This window comes from Schistocerca nitens, chromosome 7 (assembly GCF_023898315.1).
Source record: "Schistocerca nitens isolate TAMUIC-IGC-003100 chromosome 7, iqSchNite1.1, whole genome shotgun sequence".
NCBI classification, from domain to species: domain Eukaryota; kingdom Metazoa; phylum Arthropoda; class Insecta; order Orthoptera; family Acrididae; genus Schistocerca; species Schistocerca nitens.
This window is the reverse complement of record NC_064620.1, coordinates 135,758,624-135,779,351: the sequence shown is the minus strand read 5'-3', so window position 1 is coordinate 135,779,351 and position 20,728 is coordinate 135,758,624.

Here is a 20,728-nt window from a genome sequence, read left to right as displayed (position 1 = left end):
GTTCTCATGAGAGGTAAAATGCGGTGACGCAGGATGTCCGCGACACACCGCTCTGACGTCAGAGTTCCCTCAGTCACGCTGGCTATGATCTCAATTCATGCCATGAGTGATATCTCTGTGACCCTCTAAAACATGGGAGGGATGCGTCCTCTCCCCAAGTAGCCACCATACTCTTCGATGATGGTCATCCGGTGTCGTACAGAACCCCGACTAGTCGCTGACCACAATGCGATGCCATTCATCAGCGGTCCATGCTTCACAGCCACGACAGCACTCCAAGCGCAGCTGTTTGCTATGTGGTGCTAGTATGGGACGCCAGTTCCCTGGCCCAGCTGTTGCAGGTCTCCGACCAATGGAGCGGGATGTCGTATAATGTTGCAGGGAGACCATTACTTGCAGGCGCATATGTGAAGAGGTCACAATGTGGTAGGTGGACAGTACAGCATTCTTCCGCTGTAGTTATCAAATGTGATGGACCGGAACCTTGACAAAGCGTACGCCTGCCCTCACGTTCCCATATAGTTCTACAACGCGCTGCTGTCACATACGAGCGCCGCACAAATCTCGACACTGCGCTATTCGACCAGCCGGCCAGATGGAGACTCACAATGTGGCCCTTTAAAGCTCTGTCAGGTGCTGATAACGCTGCCTCACATGAGTATGCAGCATCTCCGTATCCTGATAACAGCTCGCTGTTAAACCACCTTACATACCTCTACATTTATATCCGTACTCTGCAAACTACCGTGAGGTACACGGCAGAAGGTATGTCCCATTGTACCATTGTTAAGGTTTCTTCCCTTTCCATTCATATATCGAGCGCGGGAAGAATGATTGTTTGATTTCCTCTGTGCGTGCAGTAGTTACTCTAATCTTATCATCGTGATCTCTAAGTGAGCGATACGTAAGGGGTTGTATTATCTTCCTAGAGTAATCATTTAAAGCCGGTTCTTGAAACTTTGTTAACAGATTTTCTCGGGGTAGTTTACGTCTGTCTTCAAGAGTCTTCCAGTTCAGTTCCTTCAGTATCTCTTTGACACTCTCCCACGGATTAAACATAGCTGTGACCATTCGTGCTGCCCTTCTCTGTATACATTCAGTATCCCCTATCAGTCCTATCTGTAACGCATCCCACACACCTGAGTAATATTCTGTAATCTGTCGCACGCGTGATTTGTGAGCAATCTCCTTTTGTAGACTGATTGCCTTTCCTCAGTATTCTATCAATAAACCTGTAAGTAGGCTGTTTATGTTTTCTTATTGGCAACGTTACGTAGCGCTCTGTATGAAAATCACTGGCTGTGCTGTGTGCAGTATGTGGCTAGTTTGCATTGTTGTCTGCCATTGTAGTGTTGGGCAGCAGCAGCTGGATGCGAACAGCGCGTAGCGTTGCGCAGTTGGAGGTCAGCCGCCAGCAGTGGTGGGTGTGGGGAGAGAGATGGCGGAGTTTTGAAATTTGTCATGAACTGCTATATATATTATGACTATTAAGGTAAATACATTGTTTGTTCTCTATTAAAATCTTTCATTTGCTAACTATGCCTATCAGTAGTTAGTGCCTTCCGTAGTTTGAATCTTTTATTTAGCTGGCAGTAGTGGCGCTCGCTGTACTGCAGTAGTTCGAGTAACGAAGATTTTTGTGAGGTAAATGATTTGTGAAAGGTATAGGTTAATGTTAGTCAGGGCCATTCTTTTGTAGGGATTTTTGAAAGTCAGATTGCGTTGCGCTAAAAAATATTGTGTGTCAGGTTAAGTACAGTCAGGTATAATTTTTCAAAGGGGACGTTTCATATGTCGACCCTTAGCCGAGGATACCTCAATGGAATCTTCTGATTTTTTTCTTGTAGTTTGTGTAATTAGTGTAGCTTTAGTTTATTGCCAGCGCGTAATTATAGAGAGAATTTCTATTGCAGTTTTAGTTTTTCATTGTTGTACAGTAAAACAGTTGTGGCATGCATGTAGATTTGCACCAAGTATTTCGCAGCTGCGCTTGCAATTAAGTAGACATTATTTCCATTGCTATGTTATTTTATTTTGCTCTTCAAATTGTGCTTTTATGTGTTGTCGTGTGAAATATTGTGACAATAATGGCGTGTGAAAAACGTAATACTAGGCTCCAAAGTAAACTGAGAAATGACAGTGAAGACGAAAGCAGTGTGTTAGCGCCACCGTGTAATGAAGTAACTAATGTTCAAAGTAGTAATTTGGTAATTGTGCATATGGAAATGGAGCGGGCGGCAAATAATGGCGTAGACAGTGAAACAATTAGTGAACAGAGAAGCATTATCGATCGATCGGTCGGCAACAGCTTGCCTCAGGAATCCTAAAGGACAGGACACAATCTCGCAAATACTGTAGATTCAGGTTTTGGGTCCTCACCGTTTTCTCAAATAAGTCAAGACACATTTTCTGCTTTTCAAACTGCGAATGTTGCCGGTGCAAATGCACTGCCGAAAAGCATAGAGGAACAGATTCCAGACACTAATACATTATTATTGCAATTAATGTAACAAATGAAACAAAATCAGAGACAAACACAGCAACAGTTAGACACAATGCAACAAAATCAGAGTCAAACACAGCAAAAGCTACAAAAGGTAGACACAATGGAACAAAATCTTCAAAAGTTAGACACCACACTTGAACAAACACGTGAAGATTTAACTACTGAGTTACATAAAATCGAATCGAAATGTCAAAAAGTCTGTAATGACGTAAAAACACAAATTTGTGAGCATTTCCAACCTATTTTTTCGCGTCATGAAAATGCATTACAGAATCACGAAGCAGCCATAAAAGAACTGCAAACTATTGTTCATGAAAATCACGACACCTTGCAAGCTAAAATTGACTGAGTTGCATCTACCGATTCGGTTACGCAACTTGCAAAAACTCAAGAAAACTTAAAGGACACAGTAGATACGATTTCAACACAAATGGACACTCTGAAACTTGGTTCAGAAAAACACACTGAGGAAATAAGTACACTATCGGAGAAAGTAGCCGAACTTTCGGATCAGTTCACTAACTTATCTGCAACGGTAGATGATGATCTGAATGAAACAAGACCTGTAGCCATCACTGACACAGAAGAGTATGAACAAATTAAGAAATTCAAACAAAATCAGAATCAAATTAATACGCAATACAAAACAGAAATCCGGGAAGTACAAGATCAGCTGACACAGGTAATACAAGAATTACGTATTTCAGAGGACACTCGCGCCCCAATACGGGAAGAGGGACATAGAAATACGGAACAGCCACAAAATAATAACACAGGGCATTTCGGAAGTTATGAAACAAATTGGCAATGTGCACCGAATTTTGAGATTGAACCACCGACACGACGTAACAATGACCGACATGCGACTCGCCGACATGATGATTTTGACTATAAGCTGTTCATTACTACACGTAAATTCAAAACGTTTAAGAATTCTGGCAACGACATTCATCCACAAGCGTGGCTCCATCAATTCTCTCATTGTTTTCCTCCCAACTGGTCATTAGAGCACAGATTAGAATTTATGTGTGGCTATTTAGAGAATGAACCAGCTGTAAGAATGCGATCGGTCATTCACGATTGTCACAGTGAAGGAGATTTTTATCATGCCTTCCTCTCAGCATATTGGTCTCAAGCTACACAAGATCGAGTAAAACATAGCATCATAATGATGAAATATTTCGAACAATCTGAATTTTCCAGTCTTGTCAAATATTTTGAAGACATGTTGCACAAGAATCAGTACCTGTCAAACCCATACAGCCCCTCAGAACTCATCCGCATTTGCTTAATCAAATTACCTGAACATTTACGACATATTATTTTGGCAGGACGTTGCAAAGACGACATTGAAGCTTTTCAGGGGCTCTTACAAGAACTGGAAATTGACACTGACAATTGCGGAACGCGAAAACAGGAGCATAACAATTACAGGTCACATCCGTCACAATTCCGCGATGACAGAAATAATAACTGGACGCGACAAGGCTATTCTCACAACACATATCGTGACCAAAACAGACGCCACCCATATGACAACCACTGGCAGAGTAATAACAGTTACAGAGAAAGATCGCATTTCCGTAGTAATGAATATGACAGAGATTACCTTAGAAACAGACAATATGGGAACACAAACAATTATTATCAAGGGAGACAGATAACTTCAGACGCAACAGTTCAGCGCGCAGTTACGATTCAGGAAGAAATTCCCCACCACGTGACCAGCAAGAAAAAAAACTATTGAATCTACCGACATGACGACAGACGATGATGTGATCGTAACGACAGAGCTGAATTGCATCAGAACTGGCGAGCTTCAAACAGGGCAGGGTCTTCTCAGCAAGGTGAATTTGTAGAAGCTAGGTCTCCTAATCCCAATAACGACGCGCACAATAAAGGAACAGACAATGACTCGCACCGCAGGCAGCCACCTGCGCCGGCTGGCTCAGAGAAAAATAACACAGACGCTAACCTTGAGAAAAGATTTAGCATTCCTTACCGACGTATAAAACATGACAATTGCTTTTCAGTTGAAAGTCTGCGTACTAGGAAGAGTAAAGGTTTACACCACATTTCACATGTAAAACCGTTTATTGAAAGATAATCTGCTTTTTAACTTTGTCTTTGCCATAAAACTTTTCACTTCACATTTCTAGTATGCTTTGTCAGACTTAAGAAACTGTTAACATGCAACAATGTTTGAAGTTAAATATCCAGTCAAAAACCAAGAGAACTTATTTAAACATAAATTACGAATGCATTGTTATTGTGAACAGACGACACAGTGTTATTGCGTGTGTGCATTCTTGCTTGTTAGTTGCACGATTACGTAATGACTATAAGGCTCACATACTTTAAGCATATACAGGTACTGCTAATGAGATTTTAATGCAACATTTTGGTTTGCTTCAAAATACATCCTTTATTTGAAGTACTTTCTGTGGGATTAAAGATGACTTAGCATTTGGTTTCTTTGACAGCTACACGATTATATCACGACGCTACTAATGAGTGACAATTTACAATGTTGGTATTGCGGTGTTTCTGTTTTATATCTGCACAGTTTTTCTGAATTCTTCTGGAAAGTAAAACACGTTTTAGTAGTAACTTTTGTGGTATAGCTACAATGAGACAGCCTTTTCTGTAGCACAACAATACGTTACATTATAGTACTTTCTTGATCACGGTAAGGTACATAATAACCACGATATCTATATGCAAAGAATTTCACTTTCGTTTATGATGAGGTAAGTACATTGACTTCTGCAAAACTTAGCTTACAGAGGACGATAATTACGACACTTCCACAGAATTATCTTACAGCAAGACGCACATTTAGCGCTACAGGACACGCATTTGAGTGAATAATTTTGTACTTAAAACATTTATTTTTAAAGATATTTGAAGTACATTGATACGAAGTTTTTCAGTGATACATTTCATTCCATTGCAATAATCCGTAACACCTGAGGGTATAATTACATTAATCCTAAGGGGGGTACATGCCTACTTTGTGTACCATGTGTTTGGCAAGCACAAGGAGCCCTAGCTAATATGGTATTTGCTTATACAACTTTACACATCGGCACCATATTTCTGTAACACAAATTACACAGCTATCTGATCATTTAACTAAGAGATAAACATTTTTTTTTACTACATCAGTGACACATGTTTACGCAATTTCACAGTTGGGTAACTTCACACTTATGAAATTGTATTTTGTCTGTACTTTGTGAACTGATCATATTTTTTCGGAACCATTGAGATACTATGAGAGCTTTGAATGATGTATTTGGTAAGGGAGCATGATTTTAAAGTACGTTTGAGGTAGATGACACCATTGAAATGAGCAGAGAATTTTTTTTAGGTTTTGACATTATAGCAGAAATCTACGACGTTTTTGAGATTTGACTGAGGTGTTATGATGTTATTTTTACGACGACGATGTGTATTATGCTGTTGAGGTATGTTTATGATCAAAAGATGATGCTACCGTATATGAGGAATTTGATTATGCTACGTATTTATTATGATGGAATATTGAAGAAGTGTCGACGAATACGTATATGAATAATGAGTAGTGGTTAGGGACTCTGATTTGTGGAAAAGGATGTTGGAAACCAAGAATCGTACTTTAAGAGTTATGAAATGTGTGTAAATGCGTGAATGTATCACAATGCCGGCGAAAATTTTTTTGAAACTGTTATATTTATAGGATTTTGTTTCTACAGATTTGCAACGCAAATTCTCGAACTGTGAAATTTTTATATGAGACTGTCACTGTAGCGGAAACTGCTGTCGTCAATATTTCAGTAAGAAAGGTAAGTGACCTTGACGTAATGCGTTTTGGGCGCCCAGCTGAGAGGTAGTCGTCTGACAAAAGAAAGCCATTAGCTGCAAAGAAAAAAGAGGCCATTATCCTCGCTATTGACATTTCTTTGTCGAAAGCAGATATTTACTAAAATGCCTAATGAAATGATGAGAAACATTTTATATCTATTGTCTTTGTAGTGAGAGATTGCACATTTTGTTTAATATCTGTATAGATGTACTAATATAAATATTTTATGCCTACAGATCCAGTAAATAATAAAATTTATGATCTACTTTTACAAAAAAACGAAGGAGCACAAAAAGACATTTCCCGTCACAGGACTTGCATATATAATTTTTTTTTCAACTACTTGGTAATATTTCTCGTAGAATAAGTTGTGGTGCACCACTTTAATGACATAGATATTAAGATGTGAATAGACATTTCCCTTATCTGCATTGTTGTCTTTAGTGTAATATTTTTTCTGCTTGATCTTTGCCATGCTTAGGTATTAGTTATAGCATTTGCTGCTGCTGTTTGCCAGGCATAATGTTACTGAATTTGACTTTGTATTACTCTGTTAAGCCATTTTACTACTGATTTATTTTTCTTGTTTGCTGCTCATTGCCTTATATTAGTTGTAATATTGCTGCTTGCTTTGCGAATTTGAATATTTTGTCATTGCTGTTTGTGTTAATTGTTTTGTGCTGCTGCATTGCCTCGTCCCTTAGTTTAGCATCTGAGCTCAGTAGATTTAAGTTAGCTTAAGATGGGGTAGGCTATATGTGAGAACGAGTTGTGATAAATCGGAAGAAATGCATTGAGAAGTTATATGAAAACGATTTGGGCCAAAATGAGTATTGTATAATGAGCCATAATTATTTTGAAAGAAATAAGGTTAGAATACAGAAAAGAGGTATAGATAGGACTTTTTGGGAATAATGATGAACGAAGGGAGATCTCCAAGAACAAAAAAGGTTTTGTTCGCAAAATACTGCAGTACCAAATGTTACACTGAAAACGAACCCTGTCCTTTCCATTGTGTTATCCCACTATATGTTTGTGTACCCATGTGTATTTGTTTTCTTCCTGTCTCTGTGTACTGTTTCATAGAATTTTTTTTCTCTTCTAATACTAAGCTACATTCACTATGATGAGGAATACTGTTATCCTCAAATATAATTTGCATTAATAATATGTTATTTACTTTGTAAAGATGTTTAGACATTATTTATTCTGTTTTGTTGCTCATGTGTGAAGTTGATGTTTTAAAAGTTATTCTGATCTTTATGTATGTACTTATGTCATTATTTTTGTAACACTGATGTATATGTTATTTCGATTCTTTTGTAAAGCCTGTACTACAAATGTTATCTGTATTGTTATGTTCTTTAATGATGTATTTTGTATCTTTGTTATTGTATTCTTATGTTATAAAATTGTAAATGACACTAGTTCATCAAATTAAGTAACTTGTAAGTTACATTTCACTGCACACGTTTTTGTTGGTCATAGTATATGCACAATATGTGAGAAGTAGGGACTGTTAGTGTTTGCACGTGTGTTAATAATTCAGCAAGGGACTGGATAACAGCATTGTTGGTTCTAAGGACAATTCCAAAAACTTTGTGAGTGCACAAGTGGTGGTTATGGACTTGCTATATTGTCTGCAAGATTCTTCGATGGTGATAGTGCACCTGCACAGTGGCAGCAGATGGCTGCTGGCCATCTCTACTAGGACTACAGTGGGTCTACACCTTTGATGATCCACCAATACCATTATCTCTACAAGGACTGCAGTGGGTCTGCACCTCTGGTGGCCCACCAATACCGTAATCTCTAACAAGACTACAATGGGTATGCGCTGTGACGACCTACCTACCAATATTCTTCAAAACTTCGACTGACTCTGTGGTGGGTTTGCTCTGTTGTGGACCATTACCTGTCTGTATGTCAAGAGTCAGCACTGTCTTTCCGTTGGAAGGGCAACACTACTTCTTCAAGACTGCATGGAAATCCACTACTTCCGTGTGCATTTTCTTTTACTGCTCAGACTTTCAGAAAAACACTGATATTTTACTGTGATGAACGATCAGGACTGTCTTTATGGATTGTGAGAAAATTTTAGCTTTTGACCACCATTGCATCAATAAGTGTGTGCATTTACTATCTTTGTTATTGTAATTATGAAAAATTTTATCAAATCATTATTGGCCACTGCCCAAAACCATTTGTAAAATTTTTTGTGGGGAGCATGGGGGCTATGTAAGTAGGCTGTTTATGTTTTCTTATTGGCAATGTTACGTAGCGCTCTGTATGAAAATCACTGGCTGTGCTGTTTGCAGTATGTGGCTAGTTTGCATTGTTGTCTGCCATTGTAGTGTTGGGCAGCAGCAGCTGGATGCGAACAGCGCGTAGCGTTGCGCAGTTGGAGGTCAGCCGCCAGCAGTGGTGGGTGTGAGGAGAGAGATGGCGGAGTTTTGAAATTTGTCATGAACTGCTATATATATTATGACTGTTAAGGTAAATACATTGTTTGTTCTCTATTAAAATCTTTCATTTGCTAACTATGCCTATCAGTAGTTAGTGCCTTCCGTAGTTTGAATCTTTTATTTAGCTGGCAGTAGTGGCGCTCGCTGTACTGCAGTAGTTCGAGTAACGAAGATTTTTGTGAGGTAAGTGATTTGTGAAAGGTATAGGTTAATGTTAGTCAGGGCCATTCTTTTGTAGGGATTTTTGAAAGTCAGATTGCGTTGCGCTAAAAAATATTGTGTGTCAGGTTAAGCACAGTCAGGTATAATTTTTCAAAGGGGACGTTTCAAACCGAAGTCTGCCACCTGCTTTACCTTCGGCTTAACCTATGCGATCATGACGTTTCATATCCCTACAAAGTGTTACACCCAGGTATTTGTGTGGATTGGCCGATTCCAACTGTGACTCACTGATATTGTAGTCATAGGACACTACAAATGGCTCTGAGCACTATGGGACTTAACTTCTGTGGTCATCAGTCCCCTAGAACTTAGAACTAATTAAACCTAATTAACCTAAGGACATCACACACATCCATGCCCGAGGCAGGATTCGAACCTGCGATCGTACCGGTCGCACGGTTCCAGACTGTAGCGCCCAGAACCTCTCGGCCACTCCGGCCGGCAATAGGACACTACCTTTTTCCATTTTGTGAAGGGTAAAATTTTATATTTATGAACATTTAGAGTAAGTTGCCAGTCTCTGCACCACGCCTGGTAACAACACTAGAAGCAACCAGTATTAACGCACTGTAGTGATCGTTTTACCAGAGGATTGCAGTTATAATCACTTACGTATCCGCCTGTGGAGTGTACGTGTACAAAGATACATAGCCATACGACCATGTCTTCTGGGCGCTTCACTTTCTGACCAGCAGTGTGTTTAGGGGGCACATGGAAAGTAAATTATGTATGCAGAGCACCATGTTATAATTCGAAATGGAACGTGTTTCAAAATGAATATACGTGTTTCGAATGAACATATTTGTTAAACTGAAAGACACACAGTTACGAAACTTGGGACACATATTTACGAATCTCTCGAGTTCAGTTATTCAATACGTCCTTCACCAGCGACACGATCGGTATGACATCGCCGGCCGTGGTGGCCGAGCGGTTCTAGGCGCTTCAGTCTGGAACCGCCCGACCCCTACGGTCGCAGGTTCGAATCCTGCCTCGGGCATGGATGTATGTGATGTCCTTAGATTAGTTAGGTTTAAGTAGTTCTAAGTTCTAGGGGACTGATGACCTCAGATGTTAAGTCCCATAGTGCTCAGAGCGATTTTTTTGGTATGACATCGATACCCGTGTTCTTTCCATACACAGGTAAGCATATCCATCGTTACTGATAGTGTGGCGGTATGAATCCGGTGCTTCATCTAGCTTCAACAATTTTATCTTCGAACTCTTCAATTGGACCATGTTTGCATACAAAAAACAATATGGGAATTGTGAGTCTGCCTTCATGCAAAACACTTTTGTCATTTGTTTATTTATTCCCCAAATTAGTTTCAGCGACAAACATCGCCATAATCTGTGGGTACTTTAATTCTGAAACGTGCAGAAATAGCATAGTTATAAAACATTGTAAAACAGTATTACATGTGTACTGTTAGTTTTTTTAATGTTGTTTTCTGTGAATACTTCCATAATACCTTATCTACTATACAGCATGGATTTAGGACTGTTGACGCTCTTTGAATCATATTTCCTGTGTTTTGCTGTTGTCATTTTTCTCGACATACGTCATGTCCTCTGCAACTGAGCACCGAGAGCTCTGAAGAGTGACAGCACGCACTCCACTTTCGCAGAATAGCTAATGAACAAAAACCATAATCCCACTATTATCGAAAGTGATCTATACATCGTGAAACGGAGCAACAGTTTCTACCGACAACTAACAAGAGAAGAAAATTATTACATACGCAAAGAGGGAAAAACGTAATAAACGAAAACACAACACTTTGCGACAACACATTCTTTACCGCTCTGAGAGAACTAACACAGAACAAAAAACACACATACCCAAAAGAACAACTCCCCCATCACACACAGAAATATAAATAAGAAAAAACAGTCGACAGAACTCCCACTAGAATTTTCACAGCCTTCTCGCAACGTGCGATACATTTCTCACAGCGTACGCGAACAGCAAGATGGCGTAATGTTTTGGATTGTGAACGAAGTGCGAAAGTTAGGTTTCGTGTGTGTAAAAGTAGCTGCAAGCCGTCCAGTAAACGTGAGTACACGATGAACTGCGTTATCAACCTAGTACACTCCAAAACCGTACCCACAACATTACCGAGCCGTGCGGTCTGAGGCGACTTCTCACGGTCCGAGCGGCTCCCCCCGTCGGAGATTCGAGTCCTCCCTCGGGCATGAGTGTATGTTTGTCCTTAGTGTAAGTTAGTTCAAGTTAGATTACGTAGTGTGTAAGCTTAGGGACCGATGACCTAAGCAGTTTGGTCCCGTAAGACCCTACCACAAATTTCCAATTTTTACAACACTACCGCAATCCCGCTTGTGTAACGTTGACATACGTAAGTTCACGTTTTTGAGTTTGTTTACTAACAGCCGCTCGTACAGCTGACGTGCTCCGAGAAAAACGGTAACGGAAAAAATGCTGTGCCATGCGGGATTAGCCGAGCGGTCTGCGGCGCTGCAGTCTTGGACTATGCGGCTGATCCCGACGGAGGTTCGAGTCCTCCCTCGGGCATGGGTGTGTGTGTGTTTGTCCTTAGCATAATTTAGGTTAAGTAGTGTGTAAGCTTAGGGACTGATGACCTTAACAGTTAAGTCTCATAAGATTTCACACACATTGGAACATTTGAAATATGCTGCAAACAGCGATAACTGTTTAAAAAACCATGCTGTGACGTACAGTAAATTAGGAATAATGAAAGTATTCACAGAAAACATTATTTAAAAAACAAACAGTACGCATGTAATTATGTTTTACAATGTTTTGTAACTATGCTATTTCTGCATGTTTTAGAATTAAAGAACAGACTGATGCTGGCGATATTTGTCGCTGAAACTAGTTTGGCGAACATGTAAACAAATAACTAAAGAGCTTTGCGTCAAGGCGGACCCACAATTCCCATATTGTTGTTCTATATAGCTTCTGTGTATTGGTGCATGAACGCCGTCCTCAATCAAACCTCACACGAAGACATCACAGAGCGTCAAATCCTTTGACCGTGAATGCCACATGAGAAGTTTAAAAATGGATTAAAAACGGTCTCGACCACAGTAAAACATTTATTTACAATGGTTAGCAGTTTCAATCAGAATGTGACCACGTTCAGACGATTTGTATCATGATGGTAGGCAGTGACGGCGAATTAACGTTCGTGGAGTCGTTAACACCTGTTCCGTTAAGCGCCACCGCCCACCATAATGGTATAAATGGTCTGAAGATTATCACATTCTGACCGAAACCGGTAACCATAGTAAATAAATGTTTTATAGGAGTCGAGACTGTTTTTAATACACTACTGGCTATTAAAATTGCTACACCAAGAAGAAATGCAGATGATAAACAGGTATTCATTGGACAAATATATTATACTAGAACTGACATGTGATTACATTTTCACGCAATTTGGGTGCATAGATCCTGAGAAATCAGTACCCAGAACAACCACCGCTGGCCGTAATAACGGCCTTGACACGCCTGGGCATTGCATCAAACAGAGCTTGGATGGCGTGTACAGCTACAGCTGCCCATGCAGCTTCAACACGATACCACAGTCCATCAAGAGTAGTGACTGGCGTATTGTGACGAACCAGTTGCTCGGTCACCATTGACCAGACGTTTTCAATTGGTGAGAGATCTGGAGAATATGATGGCTAGGACAGCAGTCGAACATTTTCTGTATCCAGAAAGGCCTGTACAGGACCTGCAACATGCGGTCGTGCATCATCCTGCTGAAATGTAGGGTTTCGCAGGGATCGAATGAAGGGTGGAGCCACGGGTCGTAACACATCTGAAATGTAACATCCAATGTTCAAAGTGCTGTCAATGCGAACAAGAGGTGACCGAGACGTGTAACCAATGGCACCCCATACCATCACGCCGGGTGATACGCCAGTATGGCGATGACGAATACACGCTTCCAATGTGCGTTCACCGCGATTTCGCCAAACACGGATGCGACCATCATGATGCTGTAAACAGAACCTGAATTCATCCGAAAAAATGACGTTTTGCCATTCGTGCAGCCAGATTCGTCGTTGAGTACACAATCGCAGGCGCTCCTGTCTGCGATGCAGCGTCAAGGGTAACCGCAGCCATGGTCTCCGAGCTGATAGTCCATGCTGCTGCAAACGTCATCGAAATGTTCGTGCAGATGGTTGTTGTCTTGCAAACGTCCCCATCTGTTGACTCAGGGATCGAGACGTGACTCCACGATCCGTTACAGCCATGCGGATAAGATGCCTGTCATCTCTACTGTTAGTGATACGAGGCTGTTGGGATCCAGCACGGCGTTCCGTATTACCTTCCTGAACTCACGGATTCCATATTCTGCTAACAATCATTGGATCTCGACGAACGCGAGCAGCAATGTCGCGATACGATAAACCGCAATCGCGATAGGCTACAATCCGACCTTTATCAAAGTCGGAAACGTGATGGTACGCATTTCTCCTCCTTACACGAGGCATCACAACAACGTTTCACCTGGCAACGCCGGTCAACTGCTGTTTGTGTATGAGAAATCGGTTGGAAACCTTCCTCATGTCAGCAAGTTGTAGGAGTCGCCACCGGTGCCAACCTTGTGTGAATGCTCTGAAAAGCTAATCATTTGCATATCACAGCACCTTCTTCCTTTAGGTTAAATTTCGCGTCTGTAGCACGTCATCTTCGTGGTGTAGCAATTTTAATGCCAGTAGTGTACATTTTAAAGTACTTTTATCCAGACCACCGTTCTACACGACAGACGTTCTCAAAAATTACAGCTGAGAAGTGCTAAATCGCTAGCTGTCAAACCTCTCGACAGAGTCTCATTCAGATATACGGGCACTTGGCGACTCTGGCGTCTCGGGCCAGCATTCCACTCCGGCCCGAGATGCTGCAGTTGGCGGTCATGTGTGCGCGACGTGTGCTTGCTTGTGAGTGTGTGTGTGTGTGTGTGTGTGTGTGTGTGTGTGTGTGTCTGTGTGTCTTTACTGATGAAGACTGTGGCCGAAAGCTGCCTGTTTGCAATTTGACATGTCTTTTTTATGGCAAGTAGCGATCTACCAGTATATTTCTCGTACATTCTCATAGTATTTATTTTGTATTAATCCGTCTACTTTATGCTGGCTAACTCGTACAGCGGCTATTGACGGATATCGCTGTAGGCTGCCCTTACTCTCGCAGAAGCCGCTAGTAACGGGACTGAAATTTTCCGCGCATCCATTTGCTACGCGTTCAGATGTGCCTGTGTTTGCGCTACATGTACCCCTCCTCAGAAGTTCGTGTCCGCTTCATCAGCTCTTTGTCAGGCAGGTCAGGTCGGCACACCTGTGCCCAGGAGGCAGCGCCTTTCATTTCCGCGTAATCGGCGCCTTCTGGTAGCTTCCACGCTGTGTGTCTTCTTTTTTTTTTTTTTTTTTTTTTTTTTTTTTTTTTTTTTTTCGACGCAGGTGAGGTCGGCTGTGGGTGATTCATCCGCCAGCACAGCCTGCCGGGTGTTTCGTAACAGCTCACAGCGACAGGACGTACCTCGGCTGACACCGACAGCGCCTCGCGTTTAATGGCTTGCTGTGAGGCGAATCGCTAACGACGAGAGCTTGTGCGCTCAGCAACGTCATTTTACGCTCCTTTTACACCGAAGCGAACACAAGCGAACGCGTGCAGCAGTGAATTCTCTCTGGTGTGAATACAAGACGCGCCTGAACAAACGGCGTTCGCTCGCTTTCGGTTCGCATTCGTTTGTTTTCGCTCGTGTTCCGCTGACTGTCGGTCCTTTAATGAATCGTAAGCAGAAGTTCACGTCCTCTCCGCATCAGCGCTACAGGTACAGAGCTCTTTCATCTTTTAGCGTGTTTCCTCCCGACATGAGTCGCGTGAGCGATACAGTTGTCCGAAGAGAATGTAATGTTCTTGCTGGAAGAATACAGACATCATAGGTGCTTCTGGGATCCAACAGATGCACACCACAAATGCGAAAGGAAAAGAAGTGTTATTGGTAGAAAACTGACGAACTATTCACAGGTCCCACTGGGGACATGACGAACACTGTAAATTCGTTAGATTGTCGCATATGGTGGAAACGGAGTGAACGAACACAAGTTTTTTAATGAAAATGGAGAAGCACAATGAATTTCCTTGAAAACAAACAAGTGCTTATACGTATCTATCAAGCTGAAACTTCCTGGCAGATTAAAACTGTGTGCCGGACCGAGACTCGAACTCGGTGCCCTTTCGCGGGCAAGTGCTCTACCAACCGAGCTACCCAGGCACGACTCACGACTCGTCCTCACAGCTTTAATTCCACCAGTACCTCGTCTCCTACCTTCCAAACTTCACAGAAGCTTGGTAGAGCACTAGCCGGCGAAAGACAAAGGTCCCGAGTTCGAGTGTCGGTCCGGCACACAGTTTTAATCTTCCAGGAAGTTTCATATCAGCGCACACTCCGCTGTAGAGTGAAAATTTCATTCTAGATCTATCATGCTGATTAAAATTGCAAGTATGCCGAAGACCTGATCATTCTCGTTGCTTACGTCCATGGTATCCGTAATTGCATGGCTGACGTAGCCATTTCTGTTATGTTAAAAGTTTTCATGATAGATAAAAATGTTACAGGGCAAATAGCACGATGCCAGGTAAACCAAACTGTATAGTAGATTTTATGATGTAACCCCTCTGACAGGCCGTATGCGTATTTCACATTGTAATCTCCCCACTATATTTGTTTCTGTCTGAAATTTAGCCCAACTTTACCTCCCACTCTGTAAAAGTCTACGGTTTACCAGAACTATGTCCCCTCAAACTGTTATCCAACTCGCATGCTAACTTTGAGTAAGGAGAACCTAATTTGAACTGTACTGTAACTGATCTGAATGCAACTTTTCTTCTATTAAAGGCGCAATTCAAGTAAAGCAATTATCTGGCCCTAATTAAAATTTCCACTTACCTTGTGTCTTGACAACATGGCTGTAGATTCCTCAGAATCACAACAGCAAACAGCGAGTAGGCAGCGGTTAAGCTAGATTTCTGTTTATAAATTAAATTTGCATACCACATGTGTTAATGCGTACTGATTAATAGTTGGGTGGGAAGAGAAACTATTGCTATGAAGTGATACTCTAAGACAACGATTTTAGAATGAAGTATGTATTCAAAAAGACAGAGTAAAACTTTCGTGATCTTCACACATAATATAGCTCTGAACAATACTATGCTCAACAAAGTGAACAATGATTTAAAAAGGGTACAATGTTAACAGAGAATTACTATAAAAATCAAACAGTTCAATCAGTTAAAATGTTAATGCATGACTGAGGGGAGTGGGGTGATCGGGTGAACAAGTGAACAAAATTACCTAGCTCCCAATCATCATTTTTACAAATTAGGTGCGCAGTGGCGCAGTCTTATCTTAAACTTCCTCTCTTCAAAAAATACTAATGTTATTAAATTTATATTCCTTTCGCTTTCCACTATATACATCTTGTTCATGCTTGCTGTCCTTTACAGTCCATCTTTCTTCATCTAGCGGACAGAATCACAAGTGCAGACAGCACTAATGACTACGTCCATCGCCTACCACACTGCAACTAAGAATGTATCTGATTGCGCAGAGGCAAGGACTGTGCCACGACAAGTCCAAAAACTGATTTATCGCAATGTAACTTACGAGCACCTTACTACACTTCATCAATCATATTTTATTGGCATTGCATTTCTTACACGTACCTTAATAAAACCCTTGAACTGGTTCGCATATGTCACCGCAGACATCAGAAACGATCTGAATATAGCAGCTACTCAAATGCGAAACAACCTATAATGCAAATATCTCCGGTTTGTAATAATCAGAGTCCTCTCCCCGAAGTCGCTAGTGACATGACTGAAATTTTCTGCGCAACCATCTTTCGTACGTTCCGATGTGCTTGAGATTACGCTACACGTACCTAGCAGACGTACGTGTCCGCTTCTTCAAATCTCAGACAAGCTGGTCGGCACGCCTGTGCTCAGAAGGCGTCTCTCATTCCCGCCTTCCCTCAAATTATGTTGGTGGTTGGCGGTTAGCGTTCTAGCTTTGAATTTCCTCCTCCACTGTAATGAGAAGCCGGCGAATACCGTCGACCGACACACACTATGTGATAAAAAGTATCCGAACACCCCCAAAAACACACGTTTTTCATATTAGGTACATTATGCTGCCACTGCTGCCAGGTACTCCATATCAGCAATCTCAGTAGTCATTAGACATCGTGAGGAAGCAGAATGGGGCGCTCCGCGGAACTCACGGTCTTCGAACATGGTCAGATGTCTGGGTGTCACTTGTGTCATACGTCTGTACGAGAGATCTCCACACTCCTAAATATCCCTAGGTCCACTGTTTCCGATGTGATAGTGAAGTTGAAACGTGAAGGGACACGTACGGCATAAAAGCGTACAGGCCGACGTGTCTGTTGACTGACAGAGACCGTCGACAGTTGAAGAGTGTCGTGGTTGGTTGGTTGGTTGTTTGGGGGAAGAGACCAAACAGCGGGGTTATCGGTCTCATAGGGTTAGGGAAGGATGGGGAAGGAAGTCGGCCGTGCCCTTTCAAAGGAACCATCCCGGCATTTGAAGGGTGTCGTAATGTGTAATAGGCAGACATCTACATAGACCATCACACAGGAATTCCAAACAGCATCAGGACCCACTGCAAGAACTATGACAGTTGGCGGGAGGTGAGAAAACTTGAATTTCATGGTCGAGCGGCTGCTCACAAGCCACACATCACGCCGGTAAATGCTAAACGACGCCTCGCTTGTTGTAAGGAGCGTAAACATTGGACGATTGAACAGTGGAAAAGAGTTGTGTGAAGTGACGAATGGCGGTACAAAATGTGGCGATCCGATGGCAGGGTGTGGGAATGGCGAATGCCCGGTGAACGTCATCTGCCAGCGTGTGTAGTGCCAACAGTAAAATTCGGAGGCTGTGGTGTTATGGTGTGGTCGCGGTTTTCATGGAGGAGGACCTGCACCCCTTGTTGTTTTGTGTTGCACTATCACAGCACAGGCCTACATTGATGTGTTAAGCACCTTCTTGCTTCCCACTGTTGAGGAGCAATTCGGGGATGGCGATTGCATCTTTCATCACGATCGAGCACTAGTTCATAATGCACGGTCTGTGGCGGAGTGTTTACACGACAATAACAGTCTTACAATGGACTGGCCTGCACAGAGTCCTGACCTGAATCCTATAGGACACCTTTAGGATGATTTGGAACGCCGCCGACTTCGTGCCAGGCCTCACCGACAGACATCGATTCCTCTCCTCAGTGCAGCACACCGTGGAGAATGGGCTCCCATTCCCCAAGAAACCTTCCAGCACCTGAGTGAACGTATGCCTCCGAGAGTGGAAGCTGTCATCAAGGCGAAAGGTGGGCCAACGCCATACTGAATTCCAGCGTTACCGATGGAGGACGCCACGAACTTGTAAGTCATTTTCAGCCGGGTGTCCAGATACTTTTGATCACATAGTGAACGTGTAAAATTTAGGACTAACGCTAAGGAAATCTGAAGCTGCAGTTCAGTGTTAAGTGCACATCCACCATGCGTTTCACGTTTACGTGCAAACTGAGACACATAGAGTTTCCTTTCCTACCCCATTATTCTTACTTCGTCAAAAACAGCGAGCTCGCCATGCAAAATAATCTTCTCTGAATACAAAAGTTTTGGATCGCGGCTCTGACTATACAGTGTTCTATTCTGTATGCCAGTTATTAGCGCCAAAAAACAATATCGGTGGGCTCAGACGCCATGATCGTTATTTTCCTGTTCTCTGCCGTTCCATCCGGTGTAAACGCTCGTTCACATATACAAGCAAATGGTAGTGAACATCGGCGAATTGTCTGCGAATGTGCATACGCTTGAGTTAGCTTCCATTCGTTCCGGTGTAAAGGCGACTTCACAGAAGAACGCAAGTCAGTATTCGGTTTCGCAGCGCTGATTAGAGATATACCGAAGGCCGTTCTGCTTTTACCGCTGGTGTCACCGTCGGCGCTATTTTCTTAAATGTAAGTCGTGGTGAGACACTGATCTGTAGCGTCGCCTGAGATCTACGTTGGGCTGACAGGTCACAGTTTAGTTGTGAATAGCCGAAGTCAAGGAATGTCTCTTTAAAAATGGTTCAATGGCTCCAAGCACTATGGGACCTAACATCTGAGGTCATCAGTCCCCTAGACTTAGAACTACTTAAACCTACTAACCTAAGGACATCACACACATCCGTGCCCGAGGCAGGATTCGAATCTGCGACCGCAGCAGCAGCGCGGTTCCGGATGAAGCGTCTAGAACCGCTCGGCCACAACGCCCGGCTGTCTCTTTAAAATTATCTATTTTCTTTCTTACGCTTTGCGCATTCCGTATGTATATCTAAGTCATTGCTGAAAACTCCGATTTCCGCACTGTGGTCTCATATATTACAGTTGTAATATGTTTGAAGGCGTCCCGTCTGAACCAGCTACATCCCCGCGTGGTTGACTACACTTTTACAGGTAAAATACGCGTTTGTATAGGTTGTCGTAGTTGTCACCATGATAACATCATCGTTGCGTGAGGGTTAACGCACAGATTAAAATGATATGTCGCTTACGCTTTTAGTCATATCTAAAATTATTAGTTATAAATTTACTACATTAATCCAAGTAGTCACAACATAGAAAATAGTTCTTGCCTACTGATTTCACCGGCGCAACTACTATTTGCGTATAGTGTGTCGTTTTTGATTGGTTGGTTGGTTGGTCGATTTGGGGGGGGGGGGGACCAAACAGCGAGGTTATCGATCCCACCGGATTAGGGAAGGGAGTCGGCCGTGCCCTTTCAAAGGAACCATCCCGGCATTTTCCTGATCGATTTAGGAAAATCACTACCGTTTTTGAACTTAAGTAATTGTTTAAACAATAACGCTGCAGTCGGGGTAAGCGCACTTAAGCCATTGAGAAAATATGAATGTATCAATACATTATCTTATAACAGTGCTAGGCCTACTCCATGAAGGGGCTTATTTGTATAATGCTCATTAACTGTGTGCCCGATCGTTTGTAACAAAAAAAGTGCCTCGCTTTGCGCAGCACTCCTCAATGGCTTTCATTTGAGCCATCATTTATTGTTGTAGCACGTTTTCATAAACTGTAAATTATCAGAGATTGCAAATTTAGTAAACTTCGCGCGCGGGTATCGTAAAGAGTACAAGCATCACAATGGAGCGCTTGTACCACAAGAATCGTATTCAAAAGAGCTTCAAAACTGTCTCTCCTCTGTATCAGACTATTCCTTCCCGCAGGGCGTTCTTTTATGTAATCGACGGCGGCTAGCGTTGGAAGGTCCGTGGGCCTCTCCACAGATGATGCGATTATATACAGAAAAGTCCCAACTCTGGAAAATTGTAGCGAAATGCAGTAAGACACGTATCGGATCGACGCTTGGTGGACGTCAGTTGACCATCAAAGAACCAACGTAGCGTACTGGTCATTAAAAGGCAAAGACACCGTTTGTCGTATGATGACACGATTGTAGAACAATCAGTGGAAGCTCCTGCATCCATTAAGTATTGAGAGTATGGGTACAGAGCGATTTAAAGTGAAACGACGGCATAAAATTAATCTCACATGAGGCAGACGTGAGACTGAGATGCACTGGAGGAATCCTAAAGAGTTGCAGTACATT